This window comes from Thalassophryne amazonica, chromosome 11 (assembly GCF_902500255.1).
Source record: "Thalassophryne amazonica chromosome 11, fThaAma1.1, whole genome shotgun sequence".
Lineage (NCBI taxonomy): Eukaryota > Metazoa > Chordata > Actinopteri > Batrachoidiformes > Batrachoididae > Thalassophryne > Thalassophryne amazonica.
Genome location: NC_047113.1, coordinates 59,893,181 through 59,919,924, shown reverse-complemented (window position 1 = coordinate 59,919,924; position 26,744 = coordinate 59,893,181).

Below are 26,744 nucleotides of genomic sequence, written 5' to 3'. Positions count from 1 at the left end.
GCTTAGTTTGGCAACATAACTGGCTGAGCTATAAATTGGCACACCTCAGCTAATTTCCCCAAGCTGCTCTCACCTGGCCATGTTTGGCATAGAGTCCTCCAGAGCATGCATGCCACTCAAGCTAAAGTTTGGAAGCAGTTTTTTTGGGGAGCTTGGCGAATGCCCAGCCGCCGCTTCACTTACCAGTCCAACTCACTGTAACTGTTAGCAATCTTGGTGTACATTCTCTGCTCAAGTCTTCTTGCCTCTAGCCAGGGGCAAGGTTACGGATGAATACGGGAGTCCAGCTGGGATCCTGACAATTTAGAAGTTGAATAAAACCAGAATGTTTGTTTTTGTACCCTTCCCAACTTGTGTTTCTCGATGCTGAGCGCTGTGCCGAGATAACACACATGCAGTGTTGCTTTGTTTTGCTCAGCTTAGTATGAGCGATGCTTATCATTTTGTGAATTAACAAGCTTTTGTGCCAAAGAAAAGTGAGCAAAACAGGCAAAAGAATAATACAGATCATCATGTCTGTTGGACTGTACTGACCTCAGGTCAGGGGGCACAAAGACGTGAAGCTGAGATGTAGCCATGGACACACCTTGTCTTGTCCATATGTTTGTCTGAACCACATTTAATCGGTTGTCTTTCTTTAGATACAAAGTGACATGAAGATAATGGCACAGTCAGACTGCCAGAAAAGAAATGGACAGATGGAGGATTGATTTGGTTTGTATGTCTGAATTTTGTGCAATGCACCGATCAGTGGGGAGGTAAACACAAACATCATTTTCAATAAGAAAACCGGGCAACAAAATGGGTTTGAGCTCCAATACAAACCAAAAAATTTTAATTTAAAGGGGATGTTTGACATTTTTCAAAATAGACAGTATTTTTTACATTTTGTGGCTCAGCTTTTCACTCGGGACACAAAGCACACACAGCAGCAGGTGAAGGTACCACAAAATGCTATAGTGTATGCTATGACAGTTGCCTCCACTGATATGTGTGAAGATTGTTCACTAACCATTGCGCAAGCATGTCACATGCAGCTGTTTCAGTAGGTTGGGGTTGGTACACCAAAATCAAAAGTCTATAACTGCTTTATTATATAGTAAACAAGAAAATTAGGAGTTTGTCAAACATACTAAAACTGAAAAATCAATCTCAAGTTTCAACTCTTTATTATTACTGTCATACTGCACCAACTGTTCCCATCGATCGACTGGAGATGCCTGTTAAGTCCGTGATGAAGAGTCATCAGGCTTGTTTTTTTATAAAGTTCACCATTCACCTGTCTAGCTTCCGCGTAAAATCGACCGAGTACTCCATCAAGCTTCCGTCTGTCATAAGTTTCAAAGATGGGCACATGTCCCTTTTTCAGTGACGTACTTGTGAAACAGGTTGGCTGCTGACTGTGTATTTCTGCAGGTGTTCTTCACATCTTTTTCATGTAAAATTCGTTTTAAGTCAGCATTGCTAACAGACGCGAACCTGTCTTCTGCCATCTTGTCAACAAACTGACAGGCAAAGTCGGCGTTGTATCGTGTTATCTGATTGGTCGTTATCGATAGAAGGCATTGCTTGATTAGCTAGCATTACGCTGCACGCGAGGTGTACTCATTTCACACACGTGGTCTAATTGGCTCCACCAGCAGTCAACTAGGCATGTGGTGCAGTTCAGAAAGTGGCGGATGGACCAATCAGAAGCTGGCAAAATCCCATACCATATAATAATGTGTGAAGGGGCCCTTGCAATGGCCACATTCAATTTTAATACCAACACACCCGTAAGTGTACAAAGGAGCGCAATTTAGCTTTCTGTTGACATGACGTGAGAGCTGAGCAGGAAACCAGAACTGCATCAAATGTAAACTACATAATACACTTTCTCTTCACTGTGTTACATTAGGATGAGAGAGGGCCCATTATTGGATCTGTCAGAAAATGTAATTAAACCTGTGCCAGGACAGGTCCAATCTTTGCCATCCAGTCTTGTGAAAGTCAGTTATATAAAGGTCATTCTCACATTATTTTTCTGAATTCCTGCTGCTACCCCTTTTTGTGGATGGGTCTCATAATGAACAGTTTTTATATAACGGCTGAGTAGATTCTTGTCATTTGATTGGTGCTTTGTATGTCACATGACATGGATTAATTCATCCCATTTGTGTTGCATTGCATTCAGAGTGCGGCTTGGTTCCACTTAGAGTGCAAATTTGGTTCCATACATTTGGTACCATTGCACTCTCACAGCATCACTGGACTGCACATCACAGTGGGACACCAAAATGTAAGTCCCTTTTCTATTGTTTATAAATTAATAAAATATCAAATGACAATGATCTATTTTAGCCGTTATGTAAAACAAATAATGAATGTTTTTACATTCTTTCAATGGTACGAATATTTAATTCGGTGAAAGTTCCAGCTTTCACCTCATGAAATATTCGTACCATTGAACTCATAAACATTCATTGTTTTTATACTGTTCCACTCAACACCTTCAAACAGTTTTATTATTTATTTATTTATTTATTTTTTAAGAAAATCACATTATATTTTGTGCAATCTTGTTAACCAACCAGAAAAGGCAAAACCACCTTATTGGAGGTAATTGATATAGTTTTGTGAGTGAATGCAAATTAAAATACATAATTTACTTGTGTAAACACATTATACAGATTCAGAGTTACATTATGAATGGGAACAGTACAATTTGGTGTAATAACTGCATCTTTTTCTTTTGCTGTTTCACACCAGCTTTCTCTCCTCCTCTCCATGTTATCCATCTTCCTGTCCTTCACCCCAGTCATCCATCGCTGTGGCAACTTCTTCTCATTATCAGCCTCTGCCACCGAGTTAAAGACAGATGATGAGGTCATCAACAAGAGACAGAGAGCCACACGAACCTCCAAAATATCACCGCTTGTCATCTTTATGGTGTTTTGTTCAGCAACATCGTAGCACTTCTGAATTTTTTTTCTTCTCTCAATCTGGTCATGTTGCAGAATAAAATGCACTTTTCTTTCTGGCTCAGCTCCTTCAGAGTACATTATTTCTGTCTTTAGTGTCACATCATTTGTGGTTAGTTTCAGTCAAGTTTCCATCAGCATGGGGAGGGAGACTTCAACACACAGCACAAATAAAGGAAAAAGGATTTTGTCTCCTGCTGACTGCTGCAGGTGCAGTGAAAGCTTATATGAAAAGGCAGGTATTTCCATTAAGAAAGTGAGCTCATGTCCACTGGCATGGCTGCAGAAGGAGGTAGATACCTGACTGCATGCTGTTATGGCCTGTAGAGAATGTGTGTAGAATTTTGACACAGTTAAATGATGACAACTGTTACACTCCTTAAGATACAGTGCACTCAGAATGTATTCACATCACTGCACTATTTCCACTTATATAACGGCTGAATGGATCCTTGTCATTTGATTGGTGCTTTGTATGTCACATGACATGGATTAATTCCTCCCATTTGTGTTGCATTGCATTTATAGTGCAGTTTGGTTCCATTTAGAGTACAAATTTGGTTCCATACGTTTGGTACCATTGCACTCTGCACGCACGCACACACACACACACACACACACAACACACATGTGCACGCACACACAAAACAAATCAACTGCGCTGTCTGGAGGCTGTTAGCAGGAAGAAAGAATGAAAAGCTGGACTAATTTCTGACGTGATTTTTTTTTTTCACTGCACTGAGGATGGATACAGTCTTTTTTTGGTAGTACATGCGTTCACAATCGCCGACCCGGATGCGTGTGAGTGAGTGCGTACACGCGGGGGACAACGACTCTACTGAGACAATGATTTGATTGAGCTAACTGATGCTACTGATTTTTGTAACACACACACACAAAATCCACTCCACTGTAAGCTGTCTGGATGCATGAAGAGCTGTTCAGATGAAAAGCTGACGTGATTTCTGGACTGAGGAACTACACAAAGTCTTTTTTTTATGGATGTCCGAAGTCAGTGCACAACATCACTGGACTACGCATCACAATTTGGACTTTAGGAGTAGTGGAACACCAAAATGTAAGTCCCTCTTCTGTTGTTTATAAATTAATAAAATATCAAATGACAAGGATCTATTTTAGCCATTATATAAAACATATAATGAATGTTTTTACATTCTTTCAATGGAACGAATATTTAATTCTTCACCTCGTTGAATAGTATGTTCCAGCTTTCACCTCATAAAATATTCGTCCCATTGAACTCATAAACATTCATTATTTGTATAATACTTTATGTTACAGCCTTATTACAAAATGGATGAAATTAACTTTTTTGTCAAAATTCTATACACAATACCCCATAAAGACAGTGTGAAAAACACTTTTGTTTTGTCTTCAATAAATTTTTGCAAATTTATTGAAGATAAAACAACAAAAAAAATCTAAGAAATCACATATACATAAGTATCCACAGCCTTTGCCATGAAGCTCAAAATTGAGCTCACGTGCATCGTGTTTCCACAGATCATCCTTGCGATGTTTCTACAGCTTAATTGGAGTCCACCTGGGGTAAAGTCGGTTGATTGGACATGATTTGGAAAGGCACACACCTGTCTACATATAAGGTCCCACAGTTGACAGTGAACGTCAGAGCACAGCTCAAGCTTGAAGTCAAAGAAATTGTCTGGAGACCTCTGAGACAGGATTGTCTTGAGGCACAAATCTTGGGAAAGGTACAGAAACATTTCTAGTGCTTTGAAGGTCCCAATAAGCACAGTGGCCTCCATCATCCGTAAATGGTCATGTTCAGATCCACCAGGAGTCTTCCTGGAGCTGGCCGCCTGTCTAAACTGGGCAGTTGGGGGAGAAGGGCCTTAATCAGGGAGGTGACCAAGAACCTGATGGTCACTCTGTTAGAGCACCAGCAAACTGTGGAGACAGGAGAACCTTCCAGAAGGGCAACTATCTCTGCATCAATCAATAACCAGGCCTGTATCGTATATGGTAGAGTGGCCAGACGGAAGCCACTCCTTAGTAAAAAGCACATGGCAGCTGTTGTGGAAAAATGAAAAATAACAATTTTGCAGTTGCTAAACTTTAAACTTTGGCCACACATGATGACAACAAGCTATAGCAAGTAGAATTATTAGATCTAAAATTGAATTAAACTGGACTGGACCTCAGCAGTGGGTTGCCAAAATAATTAACAATTTAAGATTTAATAATTATTTGGATCAAATGGGCGGACCAGAAATGTAAGGAATTTGAATATTAAGATTTATTAATCTTTAATATTGAATGGTCCTCCTTGTATTGACCCAGGTAAGTCATGCCACATTAGTACAGCAATATTTCATTAGAATGAAATTTAATTACCTGGAAATTGTAGGGCACCACCTATTTAAAGCATAGGTGCTTTAACTTAAACAATGATTAATTAATCATTAATCAATAATCATTTATCAGTTTGAAATCATTAATCAGTCTCAAATGTAAGGGCCCCTTCACACATAGTGCAAGTTTGGACAGCATTTGGATGAAAACAGCGAAAGAGCGCAAACCCGGTGCGAGAGTTCGTGCACGCACCAGTGTCCGTCAAGCAGGAACAGTGCCAGGTGCACCACATGGCGCCACTTATGTGGAAGAAATAAAAACCAGCTGGTACATGTGGACACACATCACAGCGCTTACGTAGAATAAAAAAACACACCACCCGGGATGTGCCTTTCAAAACCTCTGATTCCCAGCCAGAGACTTTACCACTGAACTACATAGCTGTTCTTTGAAAGCTGCGGGAAGCTGCCTCATATCAGGAAGGACAAGGAAGCATTACAAAATATTAAAATCCCACACCATATAAAATCACTGCATTTATCAAGCAAGCAATACAAATATGATCCGTCTGTTCCTCTGGTGATGACCCATGGTCATTGACATACAGTCATGAAATGACATGAATGAGAAGCAGTGTGCTCTGATCATGTCCACATCTACTGACCCGGTGTGTCCAGTTGGCCGCACACATCTTCTGCCCGACACACATCTTGTGGTCAAAGCACCACAGCACAGACACCGCGTCATGTGGAACAGAGCTCACATGGGTGACGTGACGTCAGATCTCCTGCTGCGTGTTCTGATCTGATGGTCCGTTTCACCCTGGGGGGGCTGTCAGTGTCTGCTCCGTGTGCACACTCGCTTTCTGCAGCTTGTTGCCACCACAGCGATATATGTTTTTATTTATGCCCACATAAATTCAGCAATCAGACACACGTGCCTCACAGTGGACAGTTGTTTGTCCATAACTGTCCAAACACAGTAGGTGTTGTGTAGCTGGAATGTCCAGAATGACAGATCACCACAGCTGCTTCTGTCAGAAGCCACGCCTCTGTGAGTGGAGCACACACACCCACATGTCAGTGTGTGTGTTTGCAAAGTCACACTCGTATGAAAACTTACTGTGACAATCAACAACAGTGATTGCAGTCTGCTGTCGTATGAAGAGTGCAACTGGCCACACATTTTCTAAGTGCCATGCAAGCGGTGTCAGGTGTTCATGTGTGTCACCTGGAATTTGGCCAGCACCTGCCATGAGAGGGTGTGATGGGTTCGCACAGCACACACTCTGTCTTTCAGGCGCTTGTGTGCGCAAATAGTTGTAGCAACAGGTGTACGAGGCGTTGGAGGCAGGGACAACATTACACGGTTTGCACACTATTCCTGTGTCATACGCACTAAGTGTGCACTTCATCCAAACTTCGCACTATGTGTGAAGGGGCCCTAAAAGTCGTAAATTCTACAATACGATTGACCAACACTGTTTCCACCTGAACAAAATGAAACCGCAGCAGGAATATTTACATTTTATTTACAAATACACAAGTAAATTGAACAGTTTACTAGCATTTTGAGTACATGAACAATGATTAAATATTTTTATGGACACATTTTGTTACTCGTGAGATGTTGAAAGAAAGCAGTGAAATAAGTTTAAGGAATTAAGTAAATAAATCTGATTTGAATTTAGTGATGAATTTTGAAGCCAATTATTGTTAAAAATGACCAGATTAATATGTTAAAGCCACTTTGCATCCATTGACAACAAAACTCATGCTGGAACCTTTAATGGGTACTTAGCTGGTCTGCTGAAGAGGTGGTTCTGATGGACCGTCCATCTGATTCCTTTGTGGTGGGCCTTTGCGGCCTGAGCTTGCCTGGGTCTGGGGTTGAACTGCTGGTTTTGAGTCTTCTCTCAGTTGAAACATCAGTCCTTTTGGAAAAGAAAATGAATGCACTTTGTTTAATTAATTCTAAATAAGGGTATCTTTGCTACACAGCCCACCTAGAATTTGCCAAAAGGCACCTGAAGGACACTCAGACCATCAGATACAAAATTCTTTGGTCTGATGAGACAAAGATTGAACTCTTTGGCATGAATGCCAGGCATCATGTTTGGAGGAAACGAGGCACCATCCCTACAGTGCAGCATGGTGGTGGCAGCATCATGCTGTGGGGATGTTTTCCAGCAGCAGGAACTGGGAGACTAGTCAGGATTGAGGGAAAGATAAAGGCAGTAATGTACAGAGACATCCTGGATGAAAAGCTGCTAAAAAAAACACTCTTGACCTCAAACTGGGGCGACAATTCATCTTTCAGCAGGACAATTACCCAAAGCACACAGCCAAGATATCAAAGGAGTGGCTTCAGGACAACTCTGTGAATGTGTTTGAGTGTTCCAGGCAGAACCCAAACCTGAATCAGATTTAACATCTCTGGAAATATCTTAAAATGGGTGTGCACCGATGCTCCTCATCCAACCTGATGGAGCTTGAGAGGTGCTGCAAAGAGGAATGAGCAAAACCGCCCAAAGACAGGTGCACCAAGCTTGTGGCATCATATTCAAGAAGACTTGAGGCTGTAATTGCTGCCAAAGGTGCATCAACAAAGTATTAAGCAAAGGCTCTGGGAATACCTAAGTACATGTGATTTCTTAGGTTTTTTTTTTTATTTGTTTGTTTTTTTAATTAATTTGCAAAAAACAAACAAACAAACAAAAAACTTGTTGTGGGAAGAACTTTGAGGGGAAAAATGAATTTGTTCCATTTTGAAATAAGGTTGTAACATAACAAAATGTGTGAAAATTGAAGCACTGTGAATACTTTCCAGATGTACTCTGTTTGCAGGAGAAACAGCATAAAGTAACACCTCAAGTGCTTCATCATTTGGCATCTTTAATGCCAAAATATCTTTTAAGTGTTATGAGTAGGAATGGCAACAAAATGTGTCGTGATTCCCATGATGTTCATGACTTATCGCTTATTATCTCGAATGCTGTGTTTCTCTCTTCAACTCACCAGGACAATGAGGTGATGGACTTTGTCCTCCTCCAACCTTGTCTACTCATCATGGTATCTCTTTTTCATCTCTATGTTCATTCTGCTGCATGAACTTTAATAGCATCTTTCTCCTCCTGCAGTTTAAGGGTCCAAATTCTCTTAATTGCCTGCTCACCTCTGAGACTTCCAGCTACAGCTCAGATGTCCGCCAGACTCTTCTCTTACGTAGAGACATTTTTCCAAACATTCATGGGGGCAGACAGTGAAACTTTTGTGGAAGAGAATAAGAAATCTACAAAAAAAATATCCATAACTGACACAACATGCAGACCTTTGGAAATGAAAGAAACTAACAAATGTTCTGCAAATGATCTGTTATTTGCAGCTTGATTTGAACCTAATATCGGTTTACATACAAAATGGGCTGTGTTACTAAAACTGAGCAGAAACAGAAGCATGTACTTCCTTTCTTTTTTTTTTACACTTCAGAAAGATTAAGTGTATGTGTGTGTGTGTGTGTGTGTGTGTGTGTGTGTGTGTGTGTGTGTGTGTGTGTGTGTGTGTGTGTGTGTGTCTGTGACAATTTATTGGTTTAATTCCAGCCCCTGTGAGCCCCTGGATAATATACAGGCAGACAATCCAACACACCGAATCTAATATTAGAGAGATCTCTGCAAAGAATGTGATAGTTTACAAATAATGAATGTTTATGAGTGCAATGGTCAGAATGTTTGCACTCATCAAAAGATGGAATAATCAATGTCACATGACATTGATTACACTACAAATTAAAACATATAAAACATACATCGCTGTTGCAGTGGGCTGCAATGGGCGCGCACATTGACAGGCTACCCCAGGTGAAACAGACCGTCAGATCATAACACGCAGCGGGCGATCTGAATGTCACGTCACCCATGTGAGCTCTGTTTCACATGATGCGGTGGCTGTCCTGCGGCGCGCTGTCCACAAGACACGCGTGTCGGGCAGGACACACATGCCAGCTCGACACGTCACCAGCAGATGTGGACATGATAAGAGTGACCTGCTTCTAATTCATGTCATTTCATGATTGTTCGTCTGTGACCATGGGTCATCTACAGAGGAACAGACGGATCATACTTTAATTGTCCACTTGATAAGAGGGATTCAGTCAAATGCGATGTTTTTATATGGTGTGTGGGTGTTTTTTTTTTAAATACTGTATGTCCATGTCCTTATTGATAGCAGGCATTTTCCCGCACATTTTACAGGACAGTGATGGTAGCTCAGAGGTAATGTTTCTGGCTGGCAATCAGAGCTTGTGGAAATTGCAGGTTTGAATCCCATGGGTGGCATGTATTGTTATTTATTTATTTTTTCACAGCTGCTCACACTGTGCTCCCCCATGCACGAAACCGTGGCAGCGGCATCATTCGTGCCTGCCCGTCGGCTCGATGTTTTCGTGGTTCGCTCATACAAGCTGTTCCGCTGTGATATGCCTTGATTTGTACTTATTCGTATTATGTGTAAAGGGGCCCTAAGGGCCCTGTCCCACTGGGGAGAGGATTAATTGCGCATGAATTGAGTATACAAATTGCAGGCGTTCGTTGTCGTCTGCAACAAAAATGGCCAAAAATAACAAATGTCCCAGTATGAATTACGGCTCTATTAACAATATATAGCAAATATATGATTAACAATCACGGTTATATAACGCATATAGTGAGGAAACTGATCCGACACATTGAGATTATCACGGCAGCATTACGGGTGTATTATGAATGCTTTGCGCACGTGTTGTGCGTGCACGGCATCTGCATTGCAGTCATAAAAGAAGCGCTCGGGCCGTCGGCATCACTATTCACACCAACAATACAGCCTCTGGAGCATTTGCTGGACTTGGACAAGTTGATCACAGAGTTTGTTCATTTTGTCATGCGAGGGTTAACTGTCCATGAGTTTGGGGAGCGGGAGGGGGGAAGCCACTCGGGGTGTGAGAGGTGTTTTTTTTTTTTTTTTTTTTTTTTGATAGCGTCACAGAAAACAGGCTTCAGCGTGAGTTGTGGCTATAAACAGCAACTCTTCCTTTTGTTGGTGTTAAATAAAAGTCCTGGATTGCAGCAGCTATGTCTTTGTGGATCTACACAGCCGGACCGGCACTGACTGGCAGGTATGTTGCTTTCTGCCACACTTTGGGTTTACGTGACGTGTTTGTTATGCATTCAAAGATTGTCCGCAAATCAGCTGCAAAGCATCTGTAATAAAAATGCTTTATTCGTAGCCGATCTGTATGCAGTCGCTACAACATATTTTAGTTTGTGATGTGGACATGATGGGCACGATATATATCTGTTTTACACACTGTCCCGGTCCGCTGTCAACCCGCAAATCCCCGTCAGTTGCGGATATCAGCGGTTAGCGGCAGATATACAGCGCATAGAGTGAGTATGTAATGTGTATGAATTGAGTATATATGGAGTATGTGAGGCGGATGTTATCCGCTTTCAGATTTTTGAACAGCTCAAAAATCCTGGCTGCGGACATGCGTGCCTCTGCAGATGATCACGGGCGTGTTCAGATGACGGCCGACTCATACAGGCATGTTACACTGATACTGCGGATGTTTGGAGAATGTGGACCAATTCTGTGCGCAATCCATACGCAAATCCTCCTAAACACCAGTGGGACAGGGCACTAAAGTCCTACACATGATAATTCACACACAGGTAGATCTAACAGCAGCAGAGCTGGTTTAGAAAAAGATCCCTGCACCCTAAAAATTTTGGATAAACATCATTTTAATGGCCTCTATTATAATTATAATTTAGTGCCACAGTTTACTTATAGTCTAAAACAACAGCGCTGGTCACACTGATTCCAGCAGTCTAACATTTTGTTTTTTTTACATGAGAAGCACTGACAATTTTGTAATTACTCGTCACTGATTTAATGCTTTAATGTTATTTCATGTGTATTTATTACTGCAATAGCAGCTAAATGTTGATTAAAATCAACGGGGAAAAAACCCTCTGGGAAGTAAAAGAGTCTGACATTCATGCGCTCACACCATCATTTGAGCCTGCAGTATGTAAATAATTAAAGAGGATGATGGTACTCAATCTCTCTGGGAGAGACTTTGTTCCTTCTGCTGGAGAAAACTCTCACGTCTGTGAGAACACATCAGTTTTACCTGGGATTATTGTGGAAATTCCTCACTGCTATGACTTTAACAGCAGGTGTGTTTGAGTTTAGTGGACACTGGATGAAATAAAACTTCACTGTTGCAATTAACTGCAGAAAAAAATCACTGTCCTCTGCATGAATGAATGATTGACTGAATGAATAAATATTTCACTCCCAAAAACAATGCTGCTAATCACATCTTGGCACATTGATGGATACAGTAAACCAGTCCACACTCTAAAGGAGTTGTAAACTCTTCACCATCACATTATCTTCTTCCCTGCTTTCATGTCTTATTATTTCTCACTGTGCTTTCTGCATGTTTTCACTCCTTTTCGTCTGCTGCTATGGAGTGGAACTTGAACTTTGAGTCTGTCATCATTTGTTTGATTGGTGGTTAGTTTGCATTTTCATTTGGATCATATCAAACAAGTTATGATGTGAGAACAGAATTATATGACACTTTCAATGTTTTTCACTTGTAATGAGATTTAAAGAGTTGTTGCTTCAGGGCATTTTGACCTTTGACCTTTGTTGCTGCAAGCAGCAGCTGCAGAATTACTGCTGAATATAATTTGATTTAATGTGACAGCTTCATTTTGAGTTATTGTAAGTTAAGAGAGAGATCATGTGGCTGCGATGTTTCCTTCTTATATTTAAATAAACCTGCTCACCAGCTGCATTGTTACCTGCAGTGCAGCTTCATCAGTGAGGCTGCGAGAAATACCTCAGGAGCTTTAATTAGAAAGCCAGCAACAGCTCTCATTATTTCTGTTGAACATCTTTTGGTGTCTTTAAATAAAGTGAAAGTTTTTATGGTTGTCATTTGCCTTTTTGTTTGCCCCTGAGGAATGTCTCCTTAGTGCTTTCAAAGGACAGTTATGACAACCTCTCGGTCTGTTGTTGAAAGCAACAGCAGCATATTTCGAAAAGGAGGGAGAAAAAATTGCTGCTTTGAAAATTGGCAAACCGTGTGCACCGCCTGAATTGAAGATGACACAGAGGGAAGTGAACGAGGACGTGCAGGCAGATCAAGTGACGCAATAACGTGAGAATGTAGAAGTTCGGTGTGCAGAGATGGCTTAATGCTCGAGCACCTCCACGTGCTTTGACACATTACACGTGAACACACACTGAGTGGATGCTTTTATCCAAAGTGATTTACAAGCAGCACGAGTGCTTAAATGTTTAGTGGAGCAGAACACAAGAAACCGAGTCCTTAACCTCAGCTGAGCCACTTGGACACAGTTAAAACCAACTCAAAATCCCTGATGATTGTTTTATTTTTGTCATTAAGCACAATTTAAGATCAATTGAAGTGTGAAGAATATAGTAGTGTTCAGAATAATAATAGTGCTATGTGACTAAAAAGATTAATCCAGGTTTTGAGTATATTTCCTACTGTACCAGTGGATTCAGTAGATTCTCACAAATCCAACAAGACCAAGCATTCATGATATGCACACTCTTAAGGCTATGAAATTGGGCTAGTAGTAAAAAAAAAGTAGAAAAGGGGGTGTTCACAATAATAGTAGCATCTGCTGTTGACGCTACAAACTCAAAACTATTATGTTCAAACTGCTTTTTTAGCAATCCTGTGAATCACTAAACTAGTATTTAGTTGTATAACCACAGTTTTTCATGATTTCTTCACATCTGCGAGGCATTAATTTTGTTGGTTTGGAACCAAGATCTTGCTAATTTACTAGTGTGCTTGGGGTCATTGTATTGTTGAAACACCCATTTCAAGGGCATGTCCTCTTCAGCATAAGGGAACATGACCTCTTCAAGTATTTTGACATATCCAAACTGATCCATGATACCTGGTATGCGATATATAGGCCCAACACCATAGTAGGAGAAACATGCCCATATCATGATGCTTGCACCACCATGCTTCACTGTCTTCACTGTGAACTGTGGCTTGAATTCAGAGTTTGGGGGTCGTCTCACAAACTGTCTGCGGCCCTTGGACCCAAAAAGAACAATTTTACTCTCATCAGTCCACAAAATATTCCTCCATTTCTCTTTAGGGCAGTTGATGTGTTCTTTGGCAAACTGTAACCTCTTCTGCACATGTCTTTTATTTAACAGAGGGACTTTGCGGGGGATTCTTGCAAATAAATTAGCTTCACACAGGCGTCTTCTAACTGTCACAGCACTTACAGGTAACTCCAGACTGTCTTTGATCATTCTGGAGCTGATCAATGGGTGAGCCTTTGCCATTCTGGTTATTCTTCTATCCATTTTGATGGTTGTTTTCCATTGTCTTCCACGCGTCACTGGTTTTTTGTCCATTTCAAAGCATTGGAGATCATTGTAGATGAACAGCCTATAATTTTTTGCACCTGCGTATAAGTTTTCCCCTCTCCAATCAACTTTTTTAATCAAACTACGCTGTTCTTCTGAACAATGTTTTGAACGTCCCATTTTCCTCAGGTTTTCAAAGAGAAAAGCATGTTCAACAGGTGCTGGCTTCATCCTTAAATGAGGAACACCTGATTCACACCTGTTTGTTCCACAAAATTGACAATCTCACTGAATGAATGCCACACTACTATTATTGTGAACACCCCCTTTTCTACTTTTTTTTAACTAATAGACCAATTTCATAGCCTTAAGAGTGTGCGTATCATGAATTCTTGGTCTTGTTGGATTTGTGAGAATCTACTGAATCTACTGGTACCTTGTTTCCCATGTAACAATAAGAAATATACTCAAAACCTGGATTAATCATTTTAGTCACATAGCACTACTATTATTCTGAACACTACTGTAAGTCTTTGAAGGGACCAAGGCCACATCAAGCTTTGAATCAGTGACCAGCAGGGTTTCCTTTACAGATTTGTGCAAATGTTTAGTGATATTTTCAGAATATTGACAAAACAAAAGAATGAAATGACAGCGTTTCCGTTAAGTGATGGAATGTTACTGCTAGGTTATGTCTTCGCATGATAAGCTTGTATCAGTACTCTTGCGAGAACTGTAAACCCAACAGCCATGGTCATTAAATGCTGCTAAAAATCGCCATTTTATTGTTTTGTTTTTCTTATCCAATATTGCTGCAACACCATCTTTTATATAATTTAACAAGCTCGCTGTCTCTTACTCTGTTAACACCATAGACTATATATATATATATATATATATATATATATATATATATATATATATATCACTTCTGGACAAAGTTTGCATGACATCATTTGTAGGTTTTCTATAGAAACCCAGTGTCCCGTCAAAATGAGCTCTACCACACAAATGTACAAGTGCTTTAACACCTGACCTGTTAACTTGACGTACAAAATGTATTAATTCTTTTTTAAAAATCCAGTTTTGAAAAGTGTACACTTTAATTTGCCAATTTGTATACTAGACATGGGATGATATTGCTTTTTTGTCATGATTATCTTGGCCATAGTAATTGCAACTAATGATAAAATCACAATAATAAACATTGTGTACAAGATTAAAAAGGCCTTAAATGCTGCAATCACAACAGTACATTTTATTATATGGGACAATATCAACTATACTAAATGTAATAAACTATCTGTCCAATAAAGGCCAAAGGGCATTGAGGTGCAAATAAATGAGGATTATTGTGATAAACAATTATCGCGATAATAAAAATAGCCTCCAGGTTAAGAATGCTTATGTTTTTATAGTGAGTATTTGCACGTTACTGCATTTGGATGAAAAATTTCTATATTTATTTGCCTGTTAAAATAAAGTACCTTTGTCAAGAGTCATATATTCAGTGAATAAAAGTGAAATGAGATAGGTAGTTTGTTTTGACAGAGCTCATCTCAACAGAAGACCGGAATAGCTGATATGAAGCTGGTGTCGAGGCGTCACCTTGGTGGCAGCAGTCTGTGGATGATTCACGATGGGCTCATTAATGCATAAAGCATGAGTGGCTGAGTGTGTGACAAAACAAGCCTGAACATATCCCTCTCTTTGGGTCCAATCACCTAAACTAACAGGCTAACATAGGTTTGGGTGTTTATTAAATCATATTTTTGGGGGACTGCGCGGCTGTTCTCCTAATGACTTGATTTGGTGTGGACATTAAATGTTATTTTCTCAGTTAACAGAAGAAACTACCAACAGCTGCTAAAAGTACTAATACCACTGGCATACAACATTAAATCCAACAAGAATTTCTTGTAAATATTGTAGCAGGGACATCTTAGATTATCCATTTGGATGTTTCACCACACAATAAGCTATATTACTCCAGGTGTTTGTAACAAAATACTCCAAACGAAACAGACACAGCTGCTAGCAGCCAGGTCAAGTGACCTCCGAGCCAAAGATGATACAAAGAGGTGGAAACACTCGGCTGAGCAGCTGTCGTTCAAAGTGGCCACACCCCAAATTTACAGAACTTTGTGGCTTAAAACGTGAAAAAAAAAATGCACCTGCCTGTACATTTGTTATAGAGGAGGTAACTATTTATAGATACCAAAACTGTTTTTTGTACCAGGCTGTAAACATGTTTATTTCTGCTCTAAAGTTGAACATTTTAACATGAACTTCTATAGGAATGTGCTCTGTTTTGGGTACAGCCTCAAGTGGCCACTACAACTGTATTGTACTTCCTGTAGGGCTTCACCTGATGCCATCAAAGTTTACCGCTTGGTCCACACGTGTATTTTAGAATGTCATGTGAGATTTTCTGTACATCATGTGAAAAAGAATTGCCATAACCCTTTTTCCAGATAAGGCTTTTACGACAACCTCATGAGAGTTTAAAAACCTTTTTTGAAAAATATCTTTTCAATAAGCGTATCTTCAGTTTGTGCAGTTTGGAGGGTAATAGAAACTCGCCTACTAAAAGAAAGCAAAATGACCAAATAAATACATAAATAAAAACAAGTGCTCAAGAGCACATCCCTGCACCAACACTTAAGTGATGATTGGAAGAAAATTTTGCATGCCACCAGTTTTCCTTTCCAAACGGGGTAATAATGACTCTTTTCTTCCAGTAATCTTGGGATTTGAGTTATGTGTCTCTCAGTGTATGATTCCCACACACGCTTGATTGCTGAAGACCTTCATTTCATTTTCTTCCACAGGGAATTAATCTCTGAGCATCCTAAATGGTCATCTCCTCCTCACATGATTCATTCTGACACTTTTTCATCTTGTCTGTCTGTAATTACCTTCAAGTTAAAGACCAAAGGCGCCCTTCAGAATCCTTCTGTCTGTGTGCCTACATTTCTGAAAAATAGTCCACAGTATGGATTTAATCTCATTTCTTAGCAAAGCATTTTATGCTGCAGTTAAATCTCCAGTGTACGTGGAATAAATGTCCCCTTTTTAAAGGCGGACTTTATGAAGTTCGGATGTCAGTGAAATGCCAAAATCTTTCTTTGTTGTGATGATGATGATGATGAATACTTTATTTGAGCAAGTTAAAAACATTTATACATTGCGCACATTCATCTTTGAAGATCCATACATTACTCAAAGGGAGCAGAATGAAGTAAAACTTATATTTTCTACCTCCTTTCACATGTTTTATTTTCGACTACGCAGACAAGAATAAATAAAAAAAAACTTTTGAGATCATATATACCTATATAAACACACACCTTGCATTATACATATCAACATGTATTTACATAAATACACTACCTCTATACACAAATACCCTTGCATACACCAATACACACACTAGATTCAATGAGATTTGACAATATAACACTTCTAACCCACATACATGCACCCATGGGCACCCAAGTCCATGCATGCATGCACGCACATTTACCTATATTCGATTAAACTTGATGATATAATAATTTTTTCTTTTTTTTCCCCCCTTTTTTTTTCCACATACATGCACCCATTTCCACATACATGCACCCATGCAACCCATGACCATGTATGCATGCACGTTTCCCTGTACTCAACATGACATAATAATATAATAGTTTGTTTGTTTTTTCTTTTTTTCTTTCCTTTTTCCCACACACATGTATCATGGGCAACTCGTGTGCATTCATATTTCCCATACATTTGTCATGACCAAATAATATAACAGTTTAGATCCACAAACATGCACACCTGTATGTATACTAAGAATTTTGTTATTCAGTTTCATATTTTTTTAATATTTTGAGTTTTAAATTTCTTTTGAATTGCTGTACTGTAGAACATACTTTGATGTCCTCAGTTAGGTTATTCCATGAATCTACCCCATGTCTCGTAAGGCATATTTGTTTCATTGTTGTACGAGCACACTGTTTTTTTAAATTATATTTCCTTCTTAGATTGTAATCTCCCTCTCTTTCACTAAACAATCTTTGGAGGTTATCTGATAGTAGGTTTTGTTTCACTTTAAAAATAATTTGTAAAGTTTTAAATTCTGCAAGATCTCTAAATTTTAGTATTTTGGATTGTAAAAACAGTGTACTCGTATGATCTCTGAAGCCTACATTATGGATGATTCTTATTGCCCTTTTCTGTAACTTAAAAAGTGTGTCTACATTACTTTTATATGTATTACCCCATACCTCAATGCCATAGCTAATATACGGTAATATTAATGTGCAATAAATAATATATAAGGACTCCTGATCTAAGAAATGTTTGGCTTTCTCCATTATGGAAATACTTCTGGCCATTTTGGATTGTATGCTAGCAATGTGGGGTTTCCAGCACATCCTGTGATCGATTATTATTCCTAAAAATCTATGTTGGTTAACACTTTCAATAGGAACCATGTCAATTTTAAGATTTACTTTTGTTTTCATTTCTCGGTTTCCAAAGAGCATTAATTTTGTCTTTGAAATATTAAGTGACAATTTATTACTATCAAACCAATTTTTTAATTTAATTTCTATTTGCATTTCGATCACAAGTTGTTCCAGGTTTTCCCCAGAACATACTATCGTTGTGTCATCAGCAAAGAGGATAAATTTCAGTTTTTCAGAGATGAATTGCAAGTCATTAATATAAATTAAAAAAAGTTTAGGTCCTAAAACGGACCCTTGTGGAACTCCATAATGTATCTGTTTAAACAAAGATTTATATTCTCCTATTTGTACATATTGTTGCCTGTTGTTTAAATAAGATTGGAGCCAATTTAGTGCAATACCCCTTATGCCATTTTTTTCCAATGTACGTAATAATATGTTGTGGTTAATAGTATCAAACGCCTTTTTTAAGTCAATGAAGATCGCCATTGTATGTTTCTTTTTATCAATATTATTTGTTATTTCTTCCACTAAATCAATTAAAGGTAAAGTTGTTGATCTATTTTTTCTGAAACCATACTGGTTATCGTTTAATATCTTGAACTTTTCAATGTATTGATCTAACCGTACTGTATATAGTTTTTCTAAAATTTTTGAGAATTGAGATAACACAGATATAGGTCTATAATTTGAGAATAGATACTTATCTCCACTTTTATATATAGGTGTAATTTTGGCAATCTTCATTTGACTTGTTATAGATATGACTTAGAGGTTTTGCAATTTCATTAATGACTTGTTTAATTATTGTAGTGTCCAACTTATTGCAATCTACTGATTTTTTTGCCTTCAATTCATTAACAGTGTTTATTATTTCCATTTCGTCTGTTGCTGATAGAAAGAATGAATTTGAGTTTACTTGTTCAGTACCTATTTCTGAGGCTGAATATGGCATTTTTATTTCAGCTGCCAATTCTGGCCCTATATTGACAAAATAATGATTAAATGCATTTACTAGCTCTTCGTTGTTATAGATCTTTTTATCACTGTCAATGAAATAGTCCGGCAAGGTACTACGGTTCTCCTTTTTACTGATGACACTATTTATTACATTCCAGAGGCCTATAATATTTCCCTTGTTTTGTTCTAGTTCTGTTTTATAATACATCTTTTTACAATTTCTTAATACACGTCAACTTATTTTTATATATTTTATATTTATTTTCTGTTTCGATTGTTCTTTCTTTAATAAATACCCTGTATAGCCAGTTTTTCTTTTTACGGGCATTAATTAAACTGCTTGTCATCCATGGGTTGGTTTTAGCTTGTTGTTTGATTTGGATTGATTTCACAGGGCAACATTGATCATAGAGAGTCAAAAATGTATTCAAAAAAGTGTTATAAGCCGAGTTAACCTCACTTTCATCTAATATTACTTTCCAGTCTTGTTTCAATAGACTTTGTTTGAATATCATTATTGATTCATTTGTTTTTACTTTTATGAAATTAGTAATCTTAATATTTTTCTTGGCTTTCCTATAGTTATAACTTATTTTCATAGTTAAAAATACTGGTAAGTGCTCACTTATATCATTTATTAATATGCCACTGGAAATGTCATTGTTTAATATGTTAGTGAAGATATTATCAATTAGTGATGAACTCTGTGCAGTGATTCTGGTTGGTTTAGTTATTTTTGGATGGAATGACAAGCTATACATAGTATCTATAAAATTTTCCGTAGGCTTATGTGTACTCATTTTTAATAAATCTATGTTAAAATCCCCACATATAAAAACATCTTTATGTTCCATTTTCGTATACAAGTTATGCATTAGTTCCGTAAACATTTCAATACTTGATCCAGGAGATCTGTAAACACAAGTAATCAATATATTTTTTCTGTTTTCCATTATCAATTCAATTGTTATACACTCCATAATATCATCAATAGCCAATGTCATGTTGTCAATCTGTTTTGCATGTAAGTTTTTATCCACATATAATGCCACACCACCTCCATTTTTTTTAATTTCTGCTCTGTGCAAACATCTCATAATCTTCTAACATAAAGTTGTTTGTTTCATCATTTTTTTATCCAAGTTTCTGAAATTGCTAATACATTAAACAAAGTACCCAATTGGTTCAAGTAATCTTTTATCTTTTCAAAATTTGCATGAAGGCTGCGACTATTGAAGTGGACAATTGACAACATCTCATTAGGTTTATTCTGAGTTGGTATTTGCTGGTCTTGATAATACATGCAGTCATCATTTATGTCATTATAAAAGTTTATATCCGGGTCGACTTCATCTATAACATGTTGCATTTTAGATTCACTGCATTCAAAAGTTTTAAATTGCATTTCTTGGTTTTGTACTTTCATTGTCCTCTATGGGCAGGGAATTGTTAATGTTTAATTTGTCATTTTGAATTGAAGGTAAAACTCTCTAGATTTTTTATTTAGATTTCATTTTTCAATTGTATTTGTTCAGTTCATGTTCTTCTTTGATGCATAGTACCTTTAGCTTCTTCTGGTGTACCTAATAGTTTTATGTAGACTCTGCAGTTAGAGGTCCATGTTCCTTGGATTTTGTTTTGTTTCTTTAGTAGACGGGCTTTTCTAGCTATAGCTGCATTTTTTTTGGTCAGATGATCGTTTATGTATACCTTGGTCCCTTTAAGTTTCTTTCCCTGCTTTAATATGGTTAACTTATGTTTCCTATTAACAAACCTTACTATTATTGCTGATTTTTGTTGCTTGTCTTTTCGGGGCAACAGATGACATGCCTCTATATCCTGCGTGTTCATTGTAATTCCTTTGGTAGCAAAGAAGGTGACCACCTGCTGTCAGTAGGCTCCTCTTCGTTGGTTACTGCTCTTGCATAAGTTCTTGGTTTGATGTCAAGGCCTGTAACCATAAGATCGTTTATCCTGGAGTATTGTTCAAGCTCTGATACTCTATTTTCAAGAGTTTTAATCTTCACGTCTTTCTCCATATTTTGCAGTTTCAGTTCATTCACTTGGGCCATTAAGTCTATAATTGTTTTTTTTTTTGGTTCGATATGTTTTGCATGTCCAGTGTTATAAAGTTCAGAGACTTCTTAATATCCTCTAGCTCCTTTTCAATGGTTGGACTTATGCTTAAAGGGACTGATCTTATGTTTGACTCTGATGTCTCTGTGCCACTCTTTTTTGGCCCCATAATGGTTAATAAGCTTGGTCCTGTTACTTATGCTAAGCTGCTAGCTGCCAGCACGTCGCCTGCTTATAGCCGACTACTTTTAGTTGCCTCACCGGTCAACCACAATGTTTCCCCGCCGGACAGCTCTCTCTGGACCAGCCACTCAGGCAGTTTTCCCCACCAACCACTCTCTCTGTACCTCAGCCTCTCTCCTCCGCCGTCCACTGCTACCTCGGTTAGCCCACGAGCTAACCTCGCTCCTCCGCCGCTGCCTCGGATAGCTCGCGGGCCAACCTCGTCCCTCTGCCGCTGCCTCGGTTAGCTCATGGGCCAACCTCACTCCTCCGCCGCTGCCTCAGTTAGGTCACGGGCCAACTTCGCTCCTCCACCGCTGTCTCGGTTAGCTCACAGGCCAACCTCGCTCCTCAGTTAGCTCACTGGCCAACCTCGCTCCTCGGTTAGCTCACGGGCCAACTTCTTGTTGTCTTTTTATATCATTGTCTTTGTTCATCATTTGAAATCTGTCTGAAATTGTAATTTAACACTGAATTGCTTAATGACACGTGATGTTTTAGCTACAAAGGAAAACAGAAAACAGTCACCTTCTCAATGTCTTACAGTTTTGTGTGTGTGTGTGTGTGTGTGTGTGTGTGTGCGCATGTGAGAGCCCCTGTGTGTGTGTGTGTTCTAGTTTTAACACCATCATCAAGATCGCCATCAAGGTCAGATGACAAAGTCCCTTCAGCCACGTGCCAAAGCAAAAACTGTGACACCATCAGGACAAAACCATAAATTACCTTTGATGAGTTTTACCCTAAACGGCTGCAGACTCTGCTGACCAAAAACTGTAGTCCCACTATCCATCGCCAACATCTATGGGCTCCTGAAAGGAAAGAAAAAAAAACAAAAACGTATATAAAGGTACAGTGTGTAGAATTTAGTGGCATCTATTGGTGAGGTTGCAAATTGCATTATTCCAACAGTAGTCAAGATTTTGTTTCCCTTCATCTTTTTACCTCTTTGCTGATGGGGATTCATGCTCCGTTGCCTTCATTTGGTTTAAGCAATGCGTATGATCTTCTATTTCAGTAAAATTAGGGTTTTCATACTTGTTAGCCTGAGGTAGCAACTAGCAGGCATTGTATAGCGGAGCAACCACAGATTCATCTTCTTTATTTCACAGCAGGCAGGCAGTCAGTCAGTCATGTGACATTTCACTTGTGAGCAAGACTACTTTAGTTGTACAAACTCAATTGTCACCAAGGCTTTGAACTTCAAGAAGACTTCTTTACATTGTCCTCCTTTACATTGTTATGGAAATGGGCACCCTATATATGACACATGCAAGGACCGCAGACTGCATGTACATGGAGTGAGTTTCGTCACCTACACGAATGCAGCACATCAAGCAGAGCACAGGCTGGTGCACGCGTGTGACAGGCAGTAGAGAAAAGACAGATGATTTTGACTTTGGTTGGTCAGGTTAATGTCAACTTGAAATTATGTCAACTCCTTTGGACTGACAGCTCCATAGTTGACTCATTCACTGAAGAAGAGGGCAAAGCCATCGTATCCTTGACCTTTCGCTTCTCGCTTTCCTGAGTGCATTAACTGTGTCAAGCCAACCGCAGCTGCTGAGAATTCAGAACATAAAACAGGAAATCAGTCACAACCAGTGGTTTCATAGTAGATTCACCATTTCGCATCATACACAGGAGGAAGATCATATCATTGATTCCACACTTAAAACATTCATGGATTTTAAATCAGCATGTGACTGTGAAGACTGAAAAAAGTGACACCAAATCAGCCTGTTGCCATAGTGACAACGGGAAGGTGAAAAGCAGCACGGCGATAAAAGTGGCGTTTGACTCCAAAAGCACATCACACAGTCTGAGTCAAAAACAACCAAATAAAAAAATGCTAGAATGGGCAGAGAGCGCAACATCCACACCTTATGTGGGTTACCGGTTCACACTAATTATTTCTTTGTAAGTCACTGATGCCTAAATCGATGGTTCTGTGAAGCCTTGAAATTTCTCCCACCATCTGTAATCCATATTGACTCCAAAGATAGGTAAATGGTTACAACCTTGAGTTTGACGCATCAGGGTTAAGGTAAGGTTAAGGTGAAAGGTTATGAGAGCAATAGAAACTTTATATGTGATACTGTTTTTAGCCATTTTTGTATTAACTGATGAGCAATGGAAAGTTACAGAGACTTCATTTGACCACTTCCTGAAAGTACAGCGTGTCACCTCTTGTTTCAGTCCCTGTTGTAGACGGTTGTTCCATCACAGCCAATCCCAGAGCCTGGAGAAGATTACATGGGTCTCTATCTTGCTCTGCCTTCTGCTTCAACAGGTTGTATTTGGAGCTCCTGTCAGACTGAGTCACACTACCATTAAACCCTTAGAAATGCTAGTAAAATAATAATGGTCTTGTCAGCCCCAAAACACTTTTTAATCTTTATTCAGTTCTATGGACAAAGCATGCCGTCATGAAAAAAAATGTGGTGGGCTATTCCCCCCCACCAGCTCCAAAGGAGAAAATGGGGATTTTTTTAGTGAGGGACTTTCCATTTTCATCCAACGATGGATATTTATGGAGATTCCTGCACATAGTGAAGACTGACAACATTGAGCTGGAAATGGTAAGTGATTTCATTTTCTATTTTACACTGATATTCAATTTTATTCATACATTACACTGCTTTTGTGAGCACATTTCTAGCACCAAAACCATTTGTACACACAAATAAAGATTGAAAATGCATTTTATCTTTGTGCTGCCATACAAGCCACTCACTACACACCGGGAGCAACTAGGGGATTAAGGACCTTGCCCAAGGGTCCTTAGTGATTTTCCAGTCAGGCTGGGATTTGAACCGAGGATGTTCTGGTCTCAAGCCCAATGCCTTAACCACTAGACCATCACCTCCCCTACGATATGCACCACGTGGGCATTCTATGCTGTGTTGGGGTGAGAAGCAATAAATTAATAATTCAATTGCAATAAAAACCTGTTATTATTGTGTATGACATCTCTTATATAAGAAATGGAGATTAGAAATACTTTTAAAATGCTTTAAACGTCCCAAAGACCCAAAAATTACACACAGTGATAAGACAAAATGACAAATGATGAGGTACCTGCATACCTTATGTTTGAGCAGGAGTCACCAACCCTGCTCCTGGAGATCACCTGTTTTCATCGTATACCTGCAACATGATTGGCTGAGCTCAGCTGACTGAGTTAATCAGCAGTGGGTGGAGCAGGGAGGCATGGTTTAGTGACCGCTGGTTTGAAGAACACCTTGGTTTAGATTTGGAGCTGCTCAGAGAGCACACGTTGAATCAACTACGTCTGAGATCCACTTGTTCATGCCCCAAGTTCAGAAGATGCATCGCACAGTTGTGACAGATAACAAGCACAAAATATGTTTTCCTCCTGCTGCTGCTACAATTTACACACCAAAATAAACCCACTTCAGATCCCGGGGAGTCAGTCAAACATTAAAATATGGGCGCTGCATGTGAGGATTATGAATATTATCCTCAGGGCAAAATAACTCCGAAGGAGTTTACAAAATTTTCTCCACAGTAGGGACGATTTTCATATTTACCAATCATCCGGGGCTACCTACGTGGCAGACAAAAGTTTTAAAATGAAGATAGACTTCATTTGTAGCTTTGCTCTATTTGGGCTCACAGCTTGGAGCTGATGTGGTTTGCACTGCAGTTTTACCCAGTTAGTGAAAAAAAGGTATTAATATGCTTTTAGGCATCACAGAATAAGGCAATTAAAAATCCATAAAGATTTAAACATCTTATGAAACAAACGGATCATATACATACTCACTGGATAGTTGTCCAATGGCTATCCAGAGGCATTAGTTAATGATACAGCTGCAGTTACTAAAGGCAGTAACACATCACCTTTCTACTGGTCATGTCCTTTGACCTTGGGTGACTCTTGAAAGGCCAAACTCATTTCATATGGAAATTTTGAGGAATTGTTCATCATACATGCTTAAGTAGTATTTAATGACCTTTCTGCTGGTCATGTGACCTGTGTCTTTAAAAGGTCAAGCTCATTTTACATGGCTATTTCGAGGAATTGTGAATGATACACCCGTGAGTAATATTAACCATGAGTATGAAGTGACACATCACCTTTCTCTTGCTCATATGACATTTTCCTTTGGTGATTTTAAAAGATCAAGGTCAGAACTGTTTAGGTGAATATGACTTGGTGTTAAATATATAAGGCACAGATATGGCAGTTCTTGTCTGTTAGCTTTGATTGACACCTGAGAATAAACAGTTGCTGTGTCCCGAATCAGCAGCTGCACCCTTAAAACGTGATCAACGTGTGCAACCTCTTTTCCCGTGAAAATGAAGGATACAACAGGTGTAGCCCAATAATCTCTTCCATCAATGCATGATTTATATTATTTTTGATGATAAAAGGGGAAATTTCTGGCTCTGTGTGCACAATTCTAAATACGTATTGTATGTGTATACCCCATTTTCCGGAGTATAAGTCACTGGTTTATTACTAGTTTGAGAGGTCTTTCTACTTATACTGTAGTGCGACGTATATACGAAAAAAAAATCACGATTCATGACCACGAATTTTCTTTACAATTGAAATGAGAAACACACCATTAAGCTGCCTTTTTGTATTAAAAAAAGAGACAAGTGGAAACTTCCTAACAGGGCTTGATTACTATCATGATGCATTTAGAACCAAGTCGAGTCACATTTAATGCGTTCTTTAAACAAGTGATTGTCATGGCGTTACTATTTTGAACTTTTCCTCATGTCGGCTCCAGTTAAAATACAATTAGCAGTCATGCTAACTTCAAGCAAATATATGTTAATAAATGTCTTTATTAAATAGCAAAGAGTGCAGGAGTGGTGGCCAAATGGTTAGTGTTCTTGGTTGCAGTGGAGAAGGTTCCCGGTTCAAACCCCACAACCTGCCACATTTCACCATGTAATGTGGTGTTGCATCAAGAAGTGCATCTGGCATAAAACCTGTGCCAAATCTACATGCAGATCATCAATAGATCTGCTGTGGCAACTCCGAGTGAAAAAACAAGGGAGCAGACAAAGGGACTTAGATTAAATAGCAAAAAGTGTCTAATGACAAGAAGAACTGTGCCATAAAAATGCACAGGATGTTGTGGGCTGGGGTGTTTGGCTGGCTTTGTTTTTGTTTTCTGTTTCTCCCACCAGGTGGTATGCATTCAGGACTGAGTGGCTGACGTGTGGCTGAGTATTAGGACCTCACCCTGAACACCTGAGGCTTGTTATCATGTGCAGGTCATCAGGACTCACAGCTGTGGTGTATCTGTCTTGATCAGAGCTTGCTGCACTTAAACCTTGAATGC